Consider the following 20,693-nt stretch of genomic DNA (forward strand, 5'->3'; position numbering starts at 1 on the left):
AAATCAAAGGGTCATGGGTTTGACTCCCAGTCAGGGCACATGCTTGGGTTGTGTGGGCCAGGTCCCCAGTAGGGGGTGCATGAGAGGCAGCCACACATTGATGTTTCTCTCTTTTTCTCCCTCTCTTCCTCTCTCTCTAAAAATAAATAAAACCTTTTGAGAAAAGTAAAGTGTCCATCTTTCAAACATAGATGTTCTAAGTTCTTACCTGTTTTATAATGCATGTACATTTTCATTCTGTTCTTTGCAGAAAATAAATTTTTTTCTGTCTATTTCTGTATTTCAGCCCAACTATTAGGAACCTCTCCTAAAATTAGTTGTTTTAAAAACATCTTAAATGGTGTTCTTTTTTTTGTATGATACAATTTCTATTCTATTTACATGAAAGTAGTGTGAGTCAATATAACTTGTAAATAAATTAAATGGGCAGACCACTTATTGGAAATTATTTCTTAGAAATCTCTGCCTTCTGGTATCATTATGGTATGATATAATGTGGTATCCAAGACTGATAGACATTAAGTAGTAAAAAGACACACTCTATAATCCTATGATGCTTACTATTTAAAACAGAGAGGAGTGACATAAAATATTATGAATATGAATCCTGATACAAGTAGACTGAAACTTAAGAGATAACTCTGCTGTTTTCAAAGAGAGCTAGAGAAACATCCCTTTGGAAAACACAGGAGAATATTTTCAGTGGCAATTCACAGTCAATGCACAGAGTGATGAAATAATTGAAATTTCAAGAGTCTGAGACTGTCTTTGTTTGTTACTCTATCCAATTCAAATGAGAAGCTTGAATTTTAAAGAGGATAATTTGCATAGTTGTAAAAATTCCTGAAACACATGGGAATTTTAAGCCATACAAGTAGGTTATATCAAAGCAGAAGGATTCTGGGTCTTTAGAAAAGTAAGAAAATTCATTAGCTGTCAAATCAAAGAGAAAAAACTTCAGTGGCATGTAAACATTAAATTTGGTTGTTAAGGCTTCTATGTTGAATCTTAAAAAGAGACCTTTAGAAACATTTATATTTTGTTTCTCCCAAATATCATAAATCAATTTTTGATTTCTCTGCACATGTTATTTAGTTTGTAAATCTAGGATGTAAAAACATTTCTTCTAGTTTTTTTAAGTAACCAACATATGTTTCTGGACCTTAAAAAGACCAAATGTGTTAAGAGACCAATAGGAGAAAATGCTCCAACTTGTGGCTTAGTATTAGCACATAAATATTAATGAGTTCAAATCATCCCAAGGATGTCAAGAATAGGAGAAATGTATGGAAATACTTTCAAAATAAATTTTATTGTGCTGACTCTAGAGTGAATCTCTTTAAGCTATTTACAAAAAGCAGGCAAACATGCTCTTCTCATGTGACCCACATCATGGCACACAGTGCTTATAGGAGACTCCTTTTGAGGTTGCTTTCTGGCCCCCAGTGACTGCTTTCTGGAAACAGCAGTTAAACTCAAGGGTTGGATCTTGTCAGTAATACATAGCAAAGTCCATAAAGCCAGTTGAACTAGAGGCCTATACAGGTGGGGCAAAAGTAGGTTTACAATTGTATGTGAAACACAGAGTTTATTCCTGTATTATTATTTATTAGTTATATTTTTTCCATAAAAAACTGTAAACCTACTTTTGTTGCATCTTGTATTTTGCCCAAACTGGATCAGTGAGAATCTGTATCATAGGAATTAAAGAAATAGAAAAGAATTCCCAAGAGACCTGAGGGTATTTGGGGCTGAGCGTTGAAAATGGTAGTGGTCTTGGGGAAAGGACAATAAATTTGATGCATAAATCTTTAAAACTTTCCTATTCTAAATTATCTTTTCCTTTGTTTCTGAGAGGTACTTAGAATCTTTCCAATAATTGTCTTTCTCCTGCCTGTTGCTCCCCAGAATCCAGCTATAATCATTTTCTGTTTATTACACTAAAAGAACCTAAAGTTTAATAAGTGATTAAATGAGGACTCAACAATATTACAGAAATGAATTTATCCAAATATATCTTATAACACAGTGAAAGGTGAGTCTGCCCAGGTTGGGAAAATTGGTGTGACAAAAAAAGAGAGGTGATTCTCTGTAACAACCAGGTCAGGATACAAGGTGGATATGGTTGGAAAGAAGGAATGATAGGACATGGCATGGTAATTACCATGAACATAGGGGTGGACCATGGAACAACTGAACAGTATGAGAAGTCATGGAATATCAAGGTGTAAGTTCATGGCTTCCATTTCAAATTGTGCTTTTAAAATTCAAATTACTGTTCCTTCTTTTCTTGCTGCAAATCTTGTAAAGTGCTTTGAGTTGAAATTTATAGCTGTAAAAGGCCTCAGAGATTATCTGGGTGAACTCTCTCATTATACAGATGAACAAAATAAAGCCCAAAGAATTTAAGCGACTTGCTTGTTAAAGAGCTTCAGCTTCAATCACAGCACAGCCAGGATCCAGTGCTTTTATGTACTTAGTTATGAATTGTATGCACTCCATACTGTCTGATTTGATTAGTTTTAATAGGACTCATTTTGTGACTTATTTTAAATGCATATTAATTTATTACTATTTTTATACTTCCAAATTTTTTGAAAGACAAATGGTAACCTGGGTGAAGGTACTCGAGAGGTAAAAACTTCCAGTTATGAAATAAGTTAGTCCTGGAGATGTAATGTACAGGATGGTCACTACAGTTAATAATAATGTTTTGCATATTTGAAAGCTGTTGAGGGAGTAGATCAACTTTTCCTGGTTGAAATCTGATTATTTTCTAATTTCTTGAATTGAATTAGGTTAGCCTGTTAACTATTTTCTTTAAATTTTGAAATATATAGAGCTATACATTTTCCTAAAGTGCCTTTTAGTTGCACAATTCAGTTTTGATGTGTACTATTTACATGATGGCTATTTTTATTTTTATTTAACTTTTTCCCCCACCTCCCATCCTGAAACCTAGCCCCTCTGGCTTTGAACATGTGTTCTTTATTATATGATCCTTGATGGCCCTTCCCCTGTTTTCCCCAATTATCCCTCTCTCCATTCCCCTATCATTACTGTCAGTTTGTTCTTTATTTCAATGTTTCTGGTTATATTTTGGTTGCTTGTTTTGTTGATTAGGTTCCACTTATAGGTGAGATAATATGGTATTTGTCTTTTACTGTCTGGCTATTTCACTTAGCATAATGCTCTCCAGTTCCATCCATGCTGTCACTAAGGGTAGTAGGTCCTTCTTTCTTTCTGCTACGTAGTATTCCATTGTGTAAATGTAACATCATTTTTTGATCCATTCATTTACTGATGGGCACTTAGGTTGCTTCCAGCACTTGGCTATTGTAAATGGTGCTGCTGTGAATATCGCAGTGCACTGGTTCTTTTGAACTGATGTTTCAAGATTCTTAGGGTATAATTCCAGCAGTGGAATTGCTGGGTCCAAAGGCAGTACCATTTTTAGTTTTCTGAGGACATTCCACACTGTTTTCCACAGTAGCTGCACCAGTCTGCATTCCCACCAACAGTGCACCAGGGTTCCCTTTTCTCCACAACCTCACCAGTACTTGTTGTTTGTTGATTTGTTCATCATGGCCACTCTGCCCAGTGTGAACTTGTATCTCTTTGTGGTTTTAATTTGCATCTCTCTGATGGGTAGTGATGCTGAGCATCCTTTCATATATCTCTGGACCCTCTGTATCCTTGGAGAAGTGTCTGTTCAGGTCCTTTGTCCATTTTTTAATTGGGTTATTTGTCTTCCTGGAGTGTAGTTCTGTGAGTTCTTTATATATTTTGGAGATCAAACCCTTGTCCAAGGTATCATTTGTGGATGTATTTTCCCATACATTTGGTTTCCTGTTCATTTTGCTGCTCTTTTCTTTAGCCATGCAGAATCCTTTTATTTTTATGAAGTCCCATTTGTTTATTCTTTCCTTTATATCCCTTGTCATAGGGGATGTATCAGTGAAAATATTGCTGCATGGAATATCTGAGATTTTCCTGCCAATGTTCTCCTCAAAGACTTTATGGTGTTGGGACTTATATTTATATAAGTCTTTTATCCACCTCGAGTTTATTTTTGTGCATGGTGTAAGTTGATGGTTGAGTTTCATTTTTTTTCATGTACCTGTACAGATCTCCTAACACCATTTATTGAAGAAGCTATTTTTACTTCATTTTATGCTTTTGTCCCTTTTGTTGAATATTAATTGACTGTAGAGACATGGGTTTATCTCCAGGCTCTCTATTCTGTTGCATTGGTCTATGTGTCTGTTCTTGCCAGTACCAGACGGTTTTGATTACAGTGGTCTCGTAATATAGTTTGATATCAGATATTGTGATTCCTCCAACTTTGTTCTTTGTCAAAATTGCTGTGGCTATTTGGGATCATTTATGGTTCCATATAAATTTTTGCAATGTTCATTCTACATATCTGAAGTATGTCACTGATATTTTGATAGGTATTACACTGAATCTATAAATTGGTTTGGGTAGTATAGACATTTTGATGATGTTAATTGTTCCAATCCATGAACACCATATGCTTCCATTTATTTGTGTATTCCCTAATTTCTTTCTTTAGTGTTTTGTATTTTTTCCGAATACAGGTGTTTTACCTCCTTGGTGAGGTTTATTCCTAGGTACTTTATTTTTCTTGTTGCTATAACAAATGGGATTTTCCACCAATTTCTGTTTATGATATTTCATTGTTGGTGTAAAAAAATGCCATCAACTTCTGAATATTGACTTTGTATCCTGCTATTTTGCCAAATTCACTTATTAGGTTGATTTTTTTTTTTTTGGTGGAGTCTATAGGATTTTCTATGTACACTATCATGTCTTCTGCAAACAATGACAGTTTTACCTCCTCCTTTCTAATTTAATGCCCTTTATTTCTTTTTCTTGTCTGATTGCTGTGGGTAGGACTTCCAATATTATGTTGAATAGGAATGGTGAAAGCAGACATCCTTGTGTTGTTCCTGATCTTAGGGGGAAAGATTTTAGTTTTCCCCCATTAAGTATGATGTTGGCTGTAAGTCTGTCATATACAGCCTTTATTAGGTTGAGGAATGCCCACTCTATTCCCACTTTACTGAGTGTTTTTATCATAAATGGGTGTTGCACCTTATCAAATGCTTTTTTCACATCTATTGATATGATCATGGGATTTTTCTTTCCTTTTGTTTATGTGATGTATTACATTTATTGATTTGCAAATACTGTACCATCCTTGCATTACTGGGATGAACCCCCCTTGATAACGGTATATGATCTTTTTAATGTATTGCTGGATGCAGTTTGCCAATATTTTGTTGAAGATTTTAACATCTATGTTCATTAGCGATATTGGCATGAAGTTTTCTTTCTTTGTTGTGTGTTTTTCTGGTTTTGGGATTAGGATGATTCATGCTTCATAAAAAGTGTTTGAAAGTGTTCTATCTTCTTGGATTTTTTGGAATGGTCTGTGAAAGATAGGTGTTAGTTCTTGCTTAAATGCTTTGCAGAATTCTTCTGTGAAACCATGTGGTCCAGAGCTTTTGTGTGTTGGGATTTTTTTGATTACCACTTCAATTTTATCAGTTGTTACTGGTCTGTTCAGGCCTTCTGCTTCTTCTTCATTCAGTTTTGGAAGATAATATTTTTCTAGAAATTTGTCTATTTCACCTAGGTTTCCAAATATCTTGGCATATAGTTCTTTGTAGTAATTTCTTTTTTTCATTCTAATCATTGTTCAAGTACAGTTTTCTCCCTTTTACTCCCAACCCAGCTGTAGTAATTTCTTACAATCCTTTGTATTTCAGTGGTATCAGTTGTAATCTCTCCTCTTTCATCTCTGATTGTGTTTATTTGGGTCCTCTCTCTTTTTTTCTTGATGAGTCTGCTTAAAGGCTTGTCAATTTTACTTACATTTTCAGTTAATTTTAATTGTTTTAAAATTTCCATTATTATTTCTTCTTTGAATCATAAGTTATTTATAAATAAGCTTTTTAGCTTTTAAGTACAGAGCTTTTAAGAAAAGGCATCTTCTTATTACTGTTTTTTAAATAATTGCATTGTGGACAGAGAAATTCTAAATGAAACCGAATCCTTACTATTTGTTGAAATTGACTTAGTAGTTAGAACATGGCCAGTTTTTGTAACTGTTCCATGTGTATGTGAAATGAGGTCAACCCTCCAATTAGTATGTGCTTGTATATATGATATATTGTTCATCAGATCAAGCTTATTAATGTTTTATTTTAATTAAATCTCTCCTAGTCTTAAAAAATTTGATGTCATCTATTATGATTGTGGATTTTTTTCTCCTGGCAATTCCATAAATATTTGTTTATAAATTATCAGGCCATGTTATTTAGAACAAACATATTCATAATGTCTTCCTCATGGTTAATTCCTTCTTTTTTAGTATTTCTCTAGATTTTTTCCTTTTGTTTTTAACCTTTCAGTGTATCCTGGTTTAGGTATGTCTCAAATATCCTATTGCTATCTTCCCTCCTCTCTCTCTCTCTTCCCCATTAAGCACAATAAAAAGTAGACTCAATTATAGTTTAAAAGACAAAGATTGTTGGGGGGCTAAGATGGCATCAGAGTAGGAAGGAGCAGATTCAGCTTCCCTCTGCTCAGGGGAGAAAATCCTGACTGATCTATGGAGTAGAGAAGCAAGCAACCAACATACTTCAGCATATGTGAAAATAGGGGCCCAAGGATTGTGGCGGAACCAAAAAACCAGACTCTAAGAAGAGTGCTGCAACAAGGTAGGGTCCCAGGGACCAGCATGTGGTCCAGGGGCTGCAGCCCCAGACCCAATGCCCGCTGCTGGGTTTGCCACAGAGTCCCTGAGAGAGAGCTGGGACAACTGCTCCCTCCCCAGCTAAACAAGGTCTGAGCAGCACTGGGAAGAATCCAAGCACTAGCAAACACACAAGGGCTGTGAGCACCTTTGGAGGCTGTGGACACTGGAGGGGCTGGGTCACGCAGCGGGCACTGATCCCCACAGTCACTGGTCTGGTTGGAGAGTTTGGCTGCAGAAGAAGCCAGGCCCCTGTGTGGAGTGGCAGGCTTGAACAGGAGGAATATCTCAAGAGGAAGGAATGAATAGACAGACACTGTTTGGGGAATTCTCCTAAAGTGATCAATCACTCCAGCCTCCCTGCCACCTAGCCGAGGGCGCACATGCAGGGAGAATATCGCTGCACCCCAGTCCTCAGCAGTAACCCTGGAGAAAGACTTGATTCCTACACCCAGGGTGCAAGGCTGAGGAGCCACGTTAGCTTCCCAGACAGTGTGAAAGCCAGTGAGAGCACTGCTGACTGAGGAAGAAAAGCCATACCAATCACCCCTCAGCCTGCTGCAGCCAGCAAGAGCAGAAAAAGCGGTTTGGCCACTTTGAAACCAAGAGACTTTTTAATTTGATTCTATTTTTTTAAACAATTCTTAATTTTTTAATTTTTATTGTTTTTATTCTCTTTTGATTTCTTTTTCCTCTTTCCTGATTTCTTATTTTATTCCTTCCTCCTTCCTTTTCTCCAATTTTATCTCTTCTTCCTTCCTTCATCTGCCCTTTCTATTTTTATTTTTTATTTTTTTTAAATACCTACAAGTGAGACAAAATCCTGGATCTGTGAAAAGACCAAAGTTGAACCCAAAGAAGGGGCATCACAACAGCTGCAACAGTGAGACAAATTTCACTCTGCTATTACAGAGAACCTGCAAGTTATTGCATATTTGTATTATTATTATTTTTCCAGTATTCTTACATATTTTTTAAATAGTATTTTTGTATCACTCTTCTTTTTGTATAGTCTGCTTTGCTAGGCTGGTTATATTGTATGACCCAGCAGCTTTCCCCTGATATCTCTTTCCATAGTGTATTGCTAATCTACTGTCCTTCAACTCACCTGTGTCCCATTAGCACACTATTCGAGGTTCTGTACTCCCTATTCTTGTTACCTAGATCTCATAGATTCTGTCATATGATTGTTGTCCTAATATTATTGTAAATGATTGCTGTTCCATGCAATTGTAAATACTTCACAACACCCCTCCCAGATCTTAGCCCATTTCAAAGTTTCCTGAACTCCATTATTGTAGTGGTTAACTCTATTCTCTCACACACTACACCTATTTACTATCCTTTACTCTCACCTTACTTCAGAACCTGACCTCCCACAACCTCCCTGCTTTATAGATCCAACTCACAATCCTTCCTTCCCCAACAAGAGTCTTATCTTCTTTCTGTCCTTTCTAAAAATCAGCTAGCTGGAAGATCACGATTAACACTATACATAGTCGAAAGACCTCCTATCTCTTCTCTACTTGCTGCTACTGTAAATATCATAGAATACTCTGTTGCTGTCTTAAACAATTTTGCCTTCCCCCTACAACTGATGAGAAAAAAGAATAGGTAGAGGCAGTGAACATCAGGATACCCACTGGAAGAGGAGACCCAACAACAAAGGAACCACTAACAGGTAACAACAGAAGAAGGTGAAGGAGGGAGTGGAAACCACACAAACCTCAATCCAGGACCTATCTGGAAATACAACTAAACAGTAAAGACAGTACCCAATACAAACAACTGAACAAGAGCAAGAGAGAATTCTTTAAACCTTATACACATGGAAGAACCAGCTTCAACACAACCTGCCCTCACCAGCACAACAAAATACAAGATGTGGTGGATAGAGTGACCCTCATTTAACTAGCTGTTGGGAAGGAACCACCAAAGAAAGACCCAACAACAAAGAAAACCCAAAGGCAAGCACAAAGCCAACTTAAATGATAGCCCAAGACCAGTGAGCTTGGGAGATCAAGGAATCTGCACCACTGAAACTCACTGCTATTCTACTTAAGAAATTCACAACACAAACCCAGGGAGCTGGAACAGATCAATTTAAGAAGCTGAGGCTAACAAGAAGAGTCTCACAAACAATGGGAAGAAAAAGAAACAATCCCAACATGAAAGGAAAGGAGGAAGCCTCAGAAAGAATGCTAAATGAAATAGAGGCAATTCTACTATCAGATATTGAGTTCAAAATAATGATCATCAGGAAGCTCAATGAGCTTACAATGAGCTACCAGAAACTACAGGGAAGCTACAATTAACTCACTGAAAACCATATCAATATGAAAAAGGAAATAGAAGCTATCAACAAGAGCCAAGAGGAAATGAAGAATACAATTTCTGAACTGAAGAACACAGTAGAAGGAATGAAAAGCAGTATCGATGAAGCAGAAGATCGGATCAGCAAGCTAGAGGACAAAGTAGAAGAAAACAGCCAGAAAGAGCAAGAAAAGGAAAAGAGGCTCAGAAAGAATGAAGAGGGATTAAGAGAAATGCAAGCAATATGAAATGTAATAATATCTGTATAATAGGGATACCAGAAGGAGAAGAAGAAGAGCAAGGGATAGAAAACCTATTTGAAAAGTAATGATGGAAAACTTCCCTACTTTGATGAGAGGAAAAGTCACACAAATCCAGAAAACACAGAGTCCCAATCAAGAGGAACCCAAAGAGGCCCACCTCAAGACACATCATAATTAAAATGGCAAAATTTCAAGACAGAGAGAATATTAAAGGCAGCAAGGGAGAAAAAGGAAGTAACATACAAGGGAGCCCCAATAAGGCTAACAGCTGACTTCTCAATGGAAACACTCCAAGCCAGAAGAGAACGGCAAAAAATATTCCAAGTAATGAGAACTAGAGGTCTGCAACCAAGGCTACTTTACCCAGCAAGGCTCTCAATCAAGATAGAAGGCCAAATAAGAAGCTTCCCAGACAAAAGAAGTCTAAAAGAATACACATCCACCAAACCAGCTCTGCAAGAGATGCTAAAGGGACTGCTTTAAGGAAAGAAAGGAAAAGAGAGAGAGAGAGAGAGAGAGAGAGGAACACACGTACATAAAAGGCAATGAATAAGTACCTATCAATAATAACCTTAAATGTAAATGGATTAAATGCTCCAATCAAAAGACATAGAATAGCTGAATGGGTAAGAAAACATGACCCGCACATATGCTGCCTACAAGAGACCCACCTCAGGATAAAATACTTATACAGGCTGAAAGTGAAGGGCTGGAAACAAATTTTCCAAGCAAATGAACAGGAAAAAAAAAGCCGGGGTAGCAATACTCATATCTGACAAAATAGACTTCCAAAAAAGGGCCATAAAGAGAGACCCAGAAGGTCACTACATAATACTCAAGGGAAGAATCCACCAAGAGGACATAAATATTATAAATATATATGAACCCAACATAGGAGCACCCAAATACATAAAGAAAATCTTAGAGGACTTCAAGAAAGATATTGACAGCAACACAATTATTGTGGGAGATTTTAGTACCCCATTATCAAAAATGGACAGCTCTTCCAAACAAAATATCAACAAAGATATTGTGGCATTGATCAATACCCTAGATGAAATGGGCTTTACTGATATATACAGAGCCCTCCATCCCAAACAAATTAAATACACATTCTTTTCAAATATACATGGAACATTTTCAAAGATAGACCACATGATAGGACACAAAACAAGCCTCAACAATTTCAAAAAAATTGAAATCATACCAAGCATTTTCTCGGATCACAAGGGACTGAAGCTCGAAACCAACCCCAAGGAAAAAAACCCAAGGCACTCAAAATCATGGAGATTAAATAGCATGGTATTAAACAATGAATGGGTCAAGAATGTGATTAGGGAAAAAATCAAAAGATTTCTGGAAACAATTAAAATGAACTCACAACAATCCAAAACTTATAGGACACAGCAAAGGCAGTCCTGAGAGGGAAGTTCATAGCAATACAGGCTCACCTGTAGCTTTTTTAAGCTATGTAGCTTTTTTAAGCTAGAAAAGTTAGAAAAGTTCAAACAAACAACCTAACCCTACATCTACAAGAACTCGAGGAACAACAACAAAGACAGCCCAGAGCAAGCAGAAGGAAGGAAATAACCAAGATAGAGCAGAATTAAATGACATAGAGACTAAAAGCACAATTCTAAGGATCAATGAATCCAAGAGCTGGTTCTTTGAAAAGATAAACAAAATCGACAAGCCTTTAAGCAGACTCATCAAGAAAAAAGAGAGAAGACCCAAATAAACACCATCAGAAATGAAAGAGGAGAGATTACAACAGATACCACAGAAATACAAAGGATTGTAAGAAATTACTACAAAGAACTGTATGCCAAGAAATTTGAAAACCTAGATGAAATGGACAAATTTCTAGAAAAATATAATCTTCCAAAACTCAATGAAAAAGAAGCAGAATGCCTGAACAAACCAATAACAGCAAAAGAAATTGAAGCAGTAATAAAAAAACTCTCAACACACAAAAGCCCTGGGCCAGATGGTTTCACAGAAGAATTCTACATAGCATTTGAGGAAGAGCTAACCCCTATCCTTCACAGCTTATTTTAAAAAATCCAAAAAGATGGAAGACTCCCAAACTTTTTTTATGAGGCCAACATCATCCTAATTCCAAAACCAGATAAAGACACTACAAAGAAAGAAAACTTCAGGCCAATATCACTGATGAACATTGACGCTAAAATCCTCAACAAAATACTGGCAAACCACATCCAACAGTACATTAAAAAGATCATACACCCTGACCAAGTGGGATTCATTCCAGGGATGCAAGGATGCTCCAATATTCGCAAACCAGTAAATGTAATACATCACATAAACAAAAGCAAAGACAAAAAACACATGATCATAATAATAGATGCAGAAAAAGCATTTGATAAGGTACGGCACCCATTTATGATAAAAACACTCAGCAAAGTGGGAATAGAGGGAGCATTCCTCGACATAATAAAGGCCATATATGAGAGACCTACAGCCTACATCATACTCAATGGGCAAAAATTAAAATCTTTTCCACTAAGATCAGGAACAAGACAAGGCTGTCCACTTTCACCACTTCTATTCAATATAGTACTGGAAGTTTTAGCCACAGCGATCAGACAAGAGAAAGAAATAAAAGGCATCCAAATCGGAAAGGAGGAAACAAAACTGTCACTGTTTGCAGATGACATAATAGTGTACACAGTAAATCCTATAGACTCCACCAAAAACTGCTTGACCTAATAAATGAATTTGGCCAAAAAACAGGATACAAAGTCAATATCCAGAAATTAAAGGCATTTCTGTACACCAACAATGAAACAGCAGAAGCAGAAATCAAGAAAAAAAATCCCATTTGAAATAGCAAAAAGAAAAAGAAAATACCTAGGAATAAACCTAACCAAAGAGGTAAAAGACCTGTATTCAGAAAACTACATAACACTGAGGAAAGAAATCAAGGAAGACACAAACAAATGGAAACATATATCATGTTCATGCATTGGAAGATTTCACATCATTGAAATGTCCATACTACCCAAAGCATTTTACATATTCAATGCAATACCTATTAAAGTACCAATGGCATATTTCACAGACATAGAACAAACACTTCAAAAATTTATATGGAATAATAAATGACCCCAAATAGCTGCTGCAATTTTGAGAAAGAAGAACAAAGTAGGAGGGATCACAATACCTGACACTAAACTATACTACAAGGCCACTGTAATCAAAACAGCCTGGTAGTGGCATAAAAACAGGCACATGGACCAATGGAACAGAACAGAGAGCCCAGAAATAAACCCAAGTCTCTACGGTCAATTAATATTTGACAAAGGACACAGCAACATAAAATGGAATAAAAATAGCCTCTTCAACAAATGGTGTTGGGAGAACTGGACAGCCATGTGCAAAAAAATAAAACTCGAGCACCAACTTACACGTTATACAAAAATAAATTCAAGGTGGATAAAAGACTTAAATATAAACTGTGACACCATTAAAATCCTAGAAGAGAATGTAGGTAGGAATATGTCAGATATTTCACGAAGAAACTTTTTTACTGACATGTCTCCTAGAGCAAGGGACATAAAGGAAAGAATAAACAAATGGGATTTTATCAAACAGAAGCTTTTGCACAGCTAAAGAAAACAGTGTCAAAATAAAAAGAGAACCAACTGTATGGGAAAACATATTTGCCAATGATACCTCAGACCAGGGTTTAATCTCCAAAATATATAAAGAACTTATTCGATTCCACTCTAAGAAGACAAGTAACCCAATTACAAAATGGGAAAAGGACTTGAACAGACACTTCTCCAAGGAGGACATACAGAAGATCCAAAGACACATGAAACGATGTTCAATATTGCTAGCTATCAGAGAGATGCAAATTAAAACCACAATGAGATACCACTTCACACCAGTCAGAATGGCCATCATAAACAAAGCAACAAACAACAAGTGTTGGAGAGGTTGTGGAGAAAAGGGGACCCTAGTGCACTCTTGGTGGGACTGCAGACTGGTATAACCATTATGGAAAGCAGTATGGAACTTCCTCAGAAAACTAAAAATGGATCTGCGTTTTGACCCTGCAATTCCACTGCTGGGAGTATATCCTAAGAACACTAAAACACCAATTCAAAAGAACCTATGCACCCCAATGTTCATAGCAGCACAATTTACAATAGCCAAGTGTTGAAAGCAACCTAGATGCTCATCAGTAAATGAATGGATCAAAAAACTATGGTACATTTACACAATGGAATTCTATGCAGCAGAAAGAAAGAAGGAGCTCCTACCCTTTGCAACAGCTTGGATGGAGCTGGAAAGCATTATGCTAAGCAAAATAAGCCAGGCAGTGAAAGACAAATACCATATGATCTCACCTTTAACAGGAAACTAAACAACAAAACAAACAAACAAGCAAAAGATAACCAAAGACACTGAAATAGAGGACAGGCTGACAGTGATCAGAGTGGAGAGAAGAGGGAATTTCAGGGGAGAATGGGTGGGGTATACAGGAACAAATTTAAAGGACACATGCACAAAAACTAGAGGGAGGGTGGTAATGGGGAGAATTGGGTGGGTGGGCTGGAATGGGAGTAAAAGGGAGAAAACTGTACTTGAACAATGATTAAAATAAAAAAAGGAAAAAGAGACAAAGATTGTTAAATTATATAGACATCTTTTGATTTCTTTCTTTGGAATAGAGGAATTTCTTATCATTTTATTCTATAATTTCGCCGTATCCTACTTTTTCTTTCTCCTTTTCTAAGTTTATTTAGATTGATTAAATTATCTTTATTTTATTTTGTCTCTTGTTTTAGATGTTTTACATTCTATTTCTCTTCATTTTAATTTTACCCTTAAAAAAAGACAGTTGAATTAACGAAGTGTAACATTGACCAGTCACTTTCCTTTGACTGAATAAAACAAACACTTTAGACATTTTAACTCCAGTGATCTTTCCTGTTTTATTTTTGTGTGTTATCCTCATCCCATATTTTAGTCCTATTTCATATTTCTGATTTTCCATTAGTATGTTACTAAGTTTATACACTTTCATTGATATTAATAGCATCATTGTGTCAAATCAACATTTTAGTTTTATTCATATTTAACAGTATGTTTACCAATTTCTTTGTCCATAATTTTTCATTATAATCTTTCTTGTGGGTTCATCTTTTTACTTACTTAATTGGATCATTTAATAAATGAGTAGTTAATATTTCCATACTTTGTTTGTTAGAAAATATATTTATATTGTCCTTACTCTTAGATGATTTTTGAGTTGGTTATAAAATTCTAGAATGCCAATGATTCTCTTTTGTTAATTTAATTTAATTAATCCTTTGTGTTCTGACTTCTATTGTTATGAGGAAGTCTGTTTTCAACTTAATTGTTTTTCCTTGACTCTCTGGCTCTATTAAATTTTTGTTTTTTGTCATTAATGTTCAATGCTTTTAAGAAAATCTAGCTATGTTAGATTCTTTTAAATTTATTTTGTTTGTGACGTACTATGGTTCCTGAACCTGAAAATTTATCTTTCATTAACTACAAAGAATTCTTACCCATATGTTTCAAATCATGCTTTTCCTCATTGTTTTTACTATTGCCCTCTTTAAACTATAAATTTAATTTTGAATTATAAGAATGACATATAAATTTTTAGAAATCTTATTTTGCCATTTGAAAAGCACTGAAAATTCCAGCATCTTGTCTTCTTTTATGTTTTTAAATATTTATTTTTAATGTTTATCTTCAAGTCTCTATGAAGTAGTTCTAGCGTATTATTTACTGTACCTGGTGACTTGTCTTCATCATGGATTTTTCTGTCTCATCTATTTTTTAATTTACAATATTTATTGACTCTTGCTTTCCAGAAGAACCTTTTTAAACAAATCACCAAAATCCAAGTTTTCTCTCTGATGTCAATGCTAAGCCATTTTTCCCCACCCAAAATAATGAAGCAATGTATATTTTTACAGTGAATTTGTTTGTCACAGCTGTGATTCTCAAATGCTTTTTAGAAATATAGGTAAGATCAAGCAGACTATATGCAGTAATTGTAAAACCGGAATAGGTAAAGCCTTATTCTAAGTGACCAAATTACCGATCAGCTGGAATCAGCCTTTTCAGTTTACAGATGACTTTGCTCAGGAGCCCTACACATTAAAGGAGGCACTGCCATTGAAGTTCCTAGCACAAGCACTGTTGCTGACACCAGATGCTGCACAAAACACAGGCACAGAGAGAACACTCTGCTGATTCCATTTTATTCTTCAAAAGATTTCTTTTCATTTTCTTCATAGGCTTCATCTTTTTCCTTGCAAGAATCTGGCTGTGGTATCAACAAAATAATTTCCCCTCTAATTCCTTCTTCTTCATTAAAGCTTTATCTTCAGTGAAACTTTTCATCTCTTGATTGCTGAAATACTCAGATATTTTTACACTTTTTTCTATCTTTGAAACAAACTCACCAAATATTCTTAGTGCTTTATGGGTGTCAGAATAATACTGTTTTGTTACCATTCTTTCACTTTTCTGAGCAACTATTTTAAATAATGACAGACTCTTTAAAACATTTTCTTCTCTTTCTTCTAGTTCTCATTAGTATTTTTCATCTTTCCTTTTTCATTATTTCTGAGGGATTTTACTCTGGATTTAGACATTGAGCTAAACTTTGATGTAAGTCATAAAAGCCTAGTCCGAGTTGTCAGAAGTTTCTGTGATTCTTTCATTCTTTGCTTCTGTATAGTTAGAATCCAGTTTCTCTCTTCTAACGTTTTATTTCCCTCAGATGACTCCTTGTGGCTTATTCCCTTTATCTGGAAGGTACTGTGGGTGCTGGAGAGCTGCAGTTATAAGGCATGGGCTTAACACTTGCACTTTTTACTGGTAACTTGTGCCTTGGAAGCAAATACGTGTTTCTTTCAGGTTTTCTTCCTCCGCTTCAATGTCTGCCAACATATTTTCTTTTAGTGAATAAATGTGCGATTGCATGGAGACTAAACGATTGACAAATTTAAGAGTTTTAGACACTTGCACTCTGAAAGGTGTTCCTGATATCCCTTGAAAAGATTCTTCAAAAATCAACAGTCTGGCACCTTATTCATAGATCTCCTCTGTTCTTTCTGCCACTTGACTAAATCATGTTGGGGGAAAACAATTCAGGAATTATATTGGCTCATAATTTCTTCTTAAACTCAGAACATTTATTTCTTTTTAGGAAGAGAAAGAGAGAGAGAGAGACAGAAGAGAAGAGAAGAGAAGAGAAGAGAAGAGAAGAGAAGAGAAGAGAAGAGAAGAGGAGAGGAGAGAAGAGGAGAGGAGAGGAGAAGAAAAGAGGATAGAGGAGAGAAACATCAATTTGTTGTTCCACTAATTTATGCATTTGTTGGTTGATTCTTGTCTGTGCCCTGACTGGGGATTGAACCTGCAACCTGCTGACTTGGGATGATGCTCTAACCAACTGAGCTACTCAGCCAAGGCCAGAAACTTCTTTTTTTAAAAAATGTATTTATTTATTTTTAAAAATTGGGATGCAATTGACATATAACATCAACTGTTTCAGGCATACAGCATTCTTGTTTTTAGGAGCAGTTTGTGTAAAATTTCAATATCTGATTTAGATTTCACGTTCTCCACTTTTTTTTCTGCTTTGTGATCATCATTTGAAAAACCTCAGGTACTGTGATCATTGGCACTCACTCTTTTGGTTTCTACACTTTTTTCAACTGCTGGACCTTCTTCATCTTTAAACTGAATGTACTCTTTCACAAAAAAAGTTTGTCCACCTGTTGCTATTGATGAGCTCCTTAGCATAAGTTATCATCTGTTTTTCTTAGGATGTTCTTTTTCTAAGTTGGGCTACTCATCTTCAGAAGAAGACATATACCAGGAGGAAGACTTCTTCAAATCAGGTTCTGCATATGATGTTATTAACAAGAAAGGGTGATAGGAGTGCTTTTCTGGTAGAGATCTGCCAGAGACACTAGGAATGCCTTTCCTGATGAATACTGGCTGAACTTCCTTTAAATTTAATTTATTCTCCAACATGTTCTCTAACTTTGCCATAGTTTCCTTATGGGCAGCTTTCAGCTCTTCTTGCTTCATTAGAGTGGTAAATATCAGAAAAGTCCACAGAGTGTCATAGCTTATACATGGGTGCTTATCTACCCCAGAAAAGCCGGAGTTAAAATTAGCCACTGTCCACACCAGCTGCTGGCACCACCTTCTCCCCTTTTTATTCCTCTCCCTCCAAGGCTGCTGCCAGAGCCTCTAAGGAGTCTTGATGTTCATACTTGGTGACTCCTGCTTTGTTGCTGGGATTTACCTAGGTGTGCAGACTAGAGGCCACCAACTTTGCTAGCCCTATGATGCCACGGCCCAAGTGCTCACACTGGCCCAGGGCCAGGGAAGCTGGCACCTGCCTCCTATGTTTTAAAATCTGGGTTGTAAGTCCCTTCTTAGTGAATTTTTCTTATGAGAATTGTTCATGGCCTGGACTGAGAACATCTTCTACTACAGTAATTTTATATTTGGTTTTACCTAGCACACCTGGTTAGAATGGGTTTGGAGACATTTTTATACTCATGACTAAGGTTGAGGATCCCTCCCTGGCCACACGTGGACAGTATAAATTTAAACCTAAGTCCACAATGTGACAGGTCTATGGTAATAACTTTTAGTAGAAATCATTTCTATCCCCACCTGCCGCGGCCAGCGAGGCAGTGGGTTCGAGACGCGCAGTGACGGACTGAAAAGAGAGAGCGACCAGTTGCTCTGGTGGCAAAAGGCAAGTTTATTGAAAACTCTTGTCATTATATAGTGAAATGTTCTAAAAATAGAATGCTTGCTACACGAAGAGAGTCTTTGTTCAAGAAAGTTTACACACCCTCCAGGTCACGTACAGAACATCCCAAGACATGACAAACATTCTGGTTTAGATTAACTCCAAGGACACGACGCATCGCCTCAAGGCTCCGGCACCTCCCTGTCCTTCTCTTGGGCACAATCCGATAATAAACAAGGCCGGGGTGATGTCAGGTCACCTCCCCCGAGGCCAAGGAACAGGCCCAAGCATCATTCTCACAATGCAGGACCCTAACTCTTGACCCCTTCCTGGGGGGCTTGGTTCCCCCACATCTCCCCCTTTCTTGTTTAGGACAAGGCAATAGGTGCCTCATGACTTTTATAATCCAATCTTTGTCTTTTTAAATCGAGGTATAGATTTTGGATGTGCCCAAGTAGATATCGCAAAATGCACGGAAGACAAAGCAGTAAGATAAGGACAACGACTCCGGTTCCTAGCCAATTGTACAAGAGTTGGTGAATGGAGGGAAAATAACCAGCTAAAGTGTTAAAGAATTTTTCGGCATCTCGAGCAATGTCGACGTCCAATGGGGGGGCATTGACTAGATCCTGTATCTCTTTGTGCAAGGTGGCGAGGTCCAAAGAAGTGTTACAATCATGCCAGATTCCCGTCAGGTGATTCCGCACCTTATCCCAAGGGAATCGAGAAGAATTGTAAGGAAACGGGGTAACACAAATATGTGAGTATTGAAAGTGACATTTTAGAGAGGAGCGGACCTCGAGAGAGTTCAGTTCCTCTCCGACAACCCTTACGGTATCGTACAGAGCATTCAACTTCTGCTCTATTTTTTCGATCCCATTCCTCTTGGGTCTGAAATGCAACAGACACATTGCGAGCTAGCTCGTTAACGAAGTCCGCGGTCTGAACCTCTTCTGTTAGTGCTATGGCGGCGGTGGCGGCTGTAGCTATAAGGGCAATTAAGGCAGATATTCCTGTAATGAGCATTCCTACGAACCGTTTTGTGCGGGCCAACATTAAGTCATTAACCTTTTTGGATGATAGCAAAACCAGGGTCCTCATACCAAGGGGTGGAAAGGTTAACAGGTACAAAGGCAAAAGAAGGTTGTTTCAATACAGCAAATGAACTAACATTCATAGATAAATTAAGGCAGTTAGTTAGATAGCACTGATCACAGGTTAGGTTATATACAGTATTATGAGAGACCTGCAAGTCTCCAGCGATGAACGCGAAAGGGTCGGGTACACAAGCTATCACAGAAACATTCTTCTGATTTCCAGACCAAGAGATGGCGTCTTGAGCTCCTATGTGCATCCACTGGACCGCTCTCTTTGCTACGGTAATATACTGAAGAGAGGCCACAGCTTTCCACAACATAGTCTGATAGGTTCTATTGATTTTGGTCCAAATTCCGTAGAGAAGATTTTTGAGGCCGCAACGAGCCGTTGCGAAAGTCACTCCAGTCACAAACCCCTTGGTCGCAAACTGTTTGATTGAGATGGCAAATCCTCCAGGCCGGTCCCCATTGGCTGGGCGATGGGGTCCGACTTCTGCAAGTTGGAATGTCGGCAGGGGGAGTTCCTATGCCAATCGTGGCGGAGGTATTGTTGCGTTTCAAATACAGCATATCAACACCCCCAGTGAGTCCCATTACTAAAGTCACTGTCCCAGTCCTCATACCTCTGAATAAGAGTACAGTTTGCCAGAGAGGTGGAGAAGCAAAGCGGCTGCGTCGTAGATATGCCTGAATAATTGACCATCGCACTCACTGGTATCACGTGTCCGACGGAAGGGGTGCCCAGTACCTGGGTGTTGTTGACATAAACTGGAATGAACTCGTTGTCTTCCCAAGTGACTGGGTGCATGACAGGGGGGTTCGGGACGAAAGCCCAATACACCTCCGCGCTCACCGACAGCCTCAAGAGCCAGATAAGGCTAAGTAACAGCGCCAGCCGGCGCGGCTTCTTCTCCGGCCTCCTGATCCGAGGCTGTGTCGTCAGCGACATCTTCTCCATCCTTCTCGTCAGCTTGCGAATTTTGCTCTTGGGCATGACGAACACAGCGTTCAGGCAGCCAACGAGGAGCCTCAGCGTCTGTGGGAAAAACACACACATACCCTCTTCCCCCATACTAATACTGGGTCTGGGCCATGGCGTGACCCGTCAATGGGATCTCTCCAATAAACTTGTGGGTATTGACTCATACGTGGGCTCCAATGACGGTCAGCTGCAGAGCGCCCCTCGGTATCTAGAGTGAGGAAATTTAAAACGAAAAGAGAATGGGCTAACAGTAATTTCGGGGACCGAGGATCATACCATCTCCCCCCTTTTAGTTTAGTAAGCTGGTGTTTCAAAGTAAGATGGGCGCGTTCAACAAGTCCTTGGCCCTGTGGATTATAAGGGATACCGGTTTTGTGAATAATTCGAAAAGAGAGACAAAAATTGTGAAAAGTACGGCTGGTATAGGCGGGAGCATTATCAGTTTTCAGTACACGAGGGGTTCCTAAAA

At 37.7% G+C, this 20,693-nt stretch overlaps 1 pseudogene; it reads right to left on the bottom strand.

The window, feature by feature from the left end:
• Window positions 1-15,625: 15,625 nt before the first annotated feature.
• LOC123825782 lies at window positions 15,626-20,191 on the bottom strand (annotated as a pseudogene).
• Window positions 20,192-20,693: the final 502 nt, after the last annotated feature.

The sequence above is a fragment of the Phyllostomus hastatus genome, unplaced genomic scaffold (genome assembly GCF_019186645.2).
Source record: "Phyllostomus hastatus isolate PE091 unplaced genomic scaffold, TTU_PhHast_1.1 phas_contig_65, whole genome shotgun sequence".
Lineage (NCBI taxonomy): Eukaryota > Metazoa > Chordata > Mammalia > Chiroptera > Phyllostomidae > Phyllostomus > Phyllostomus hastatus.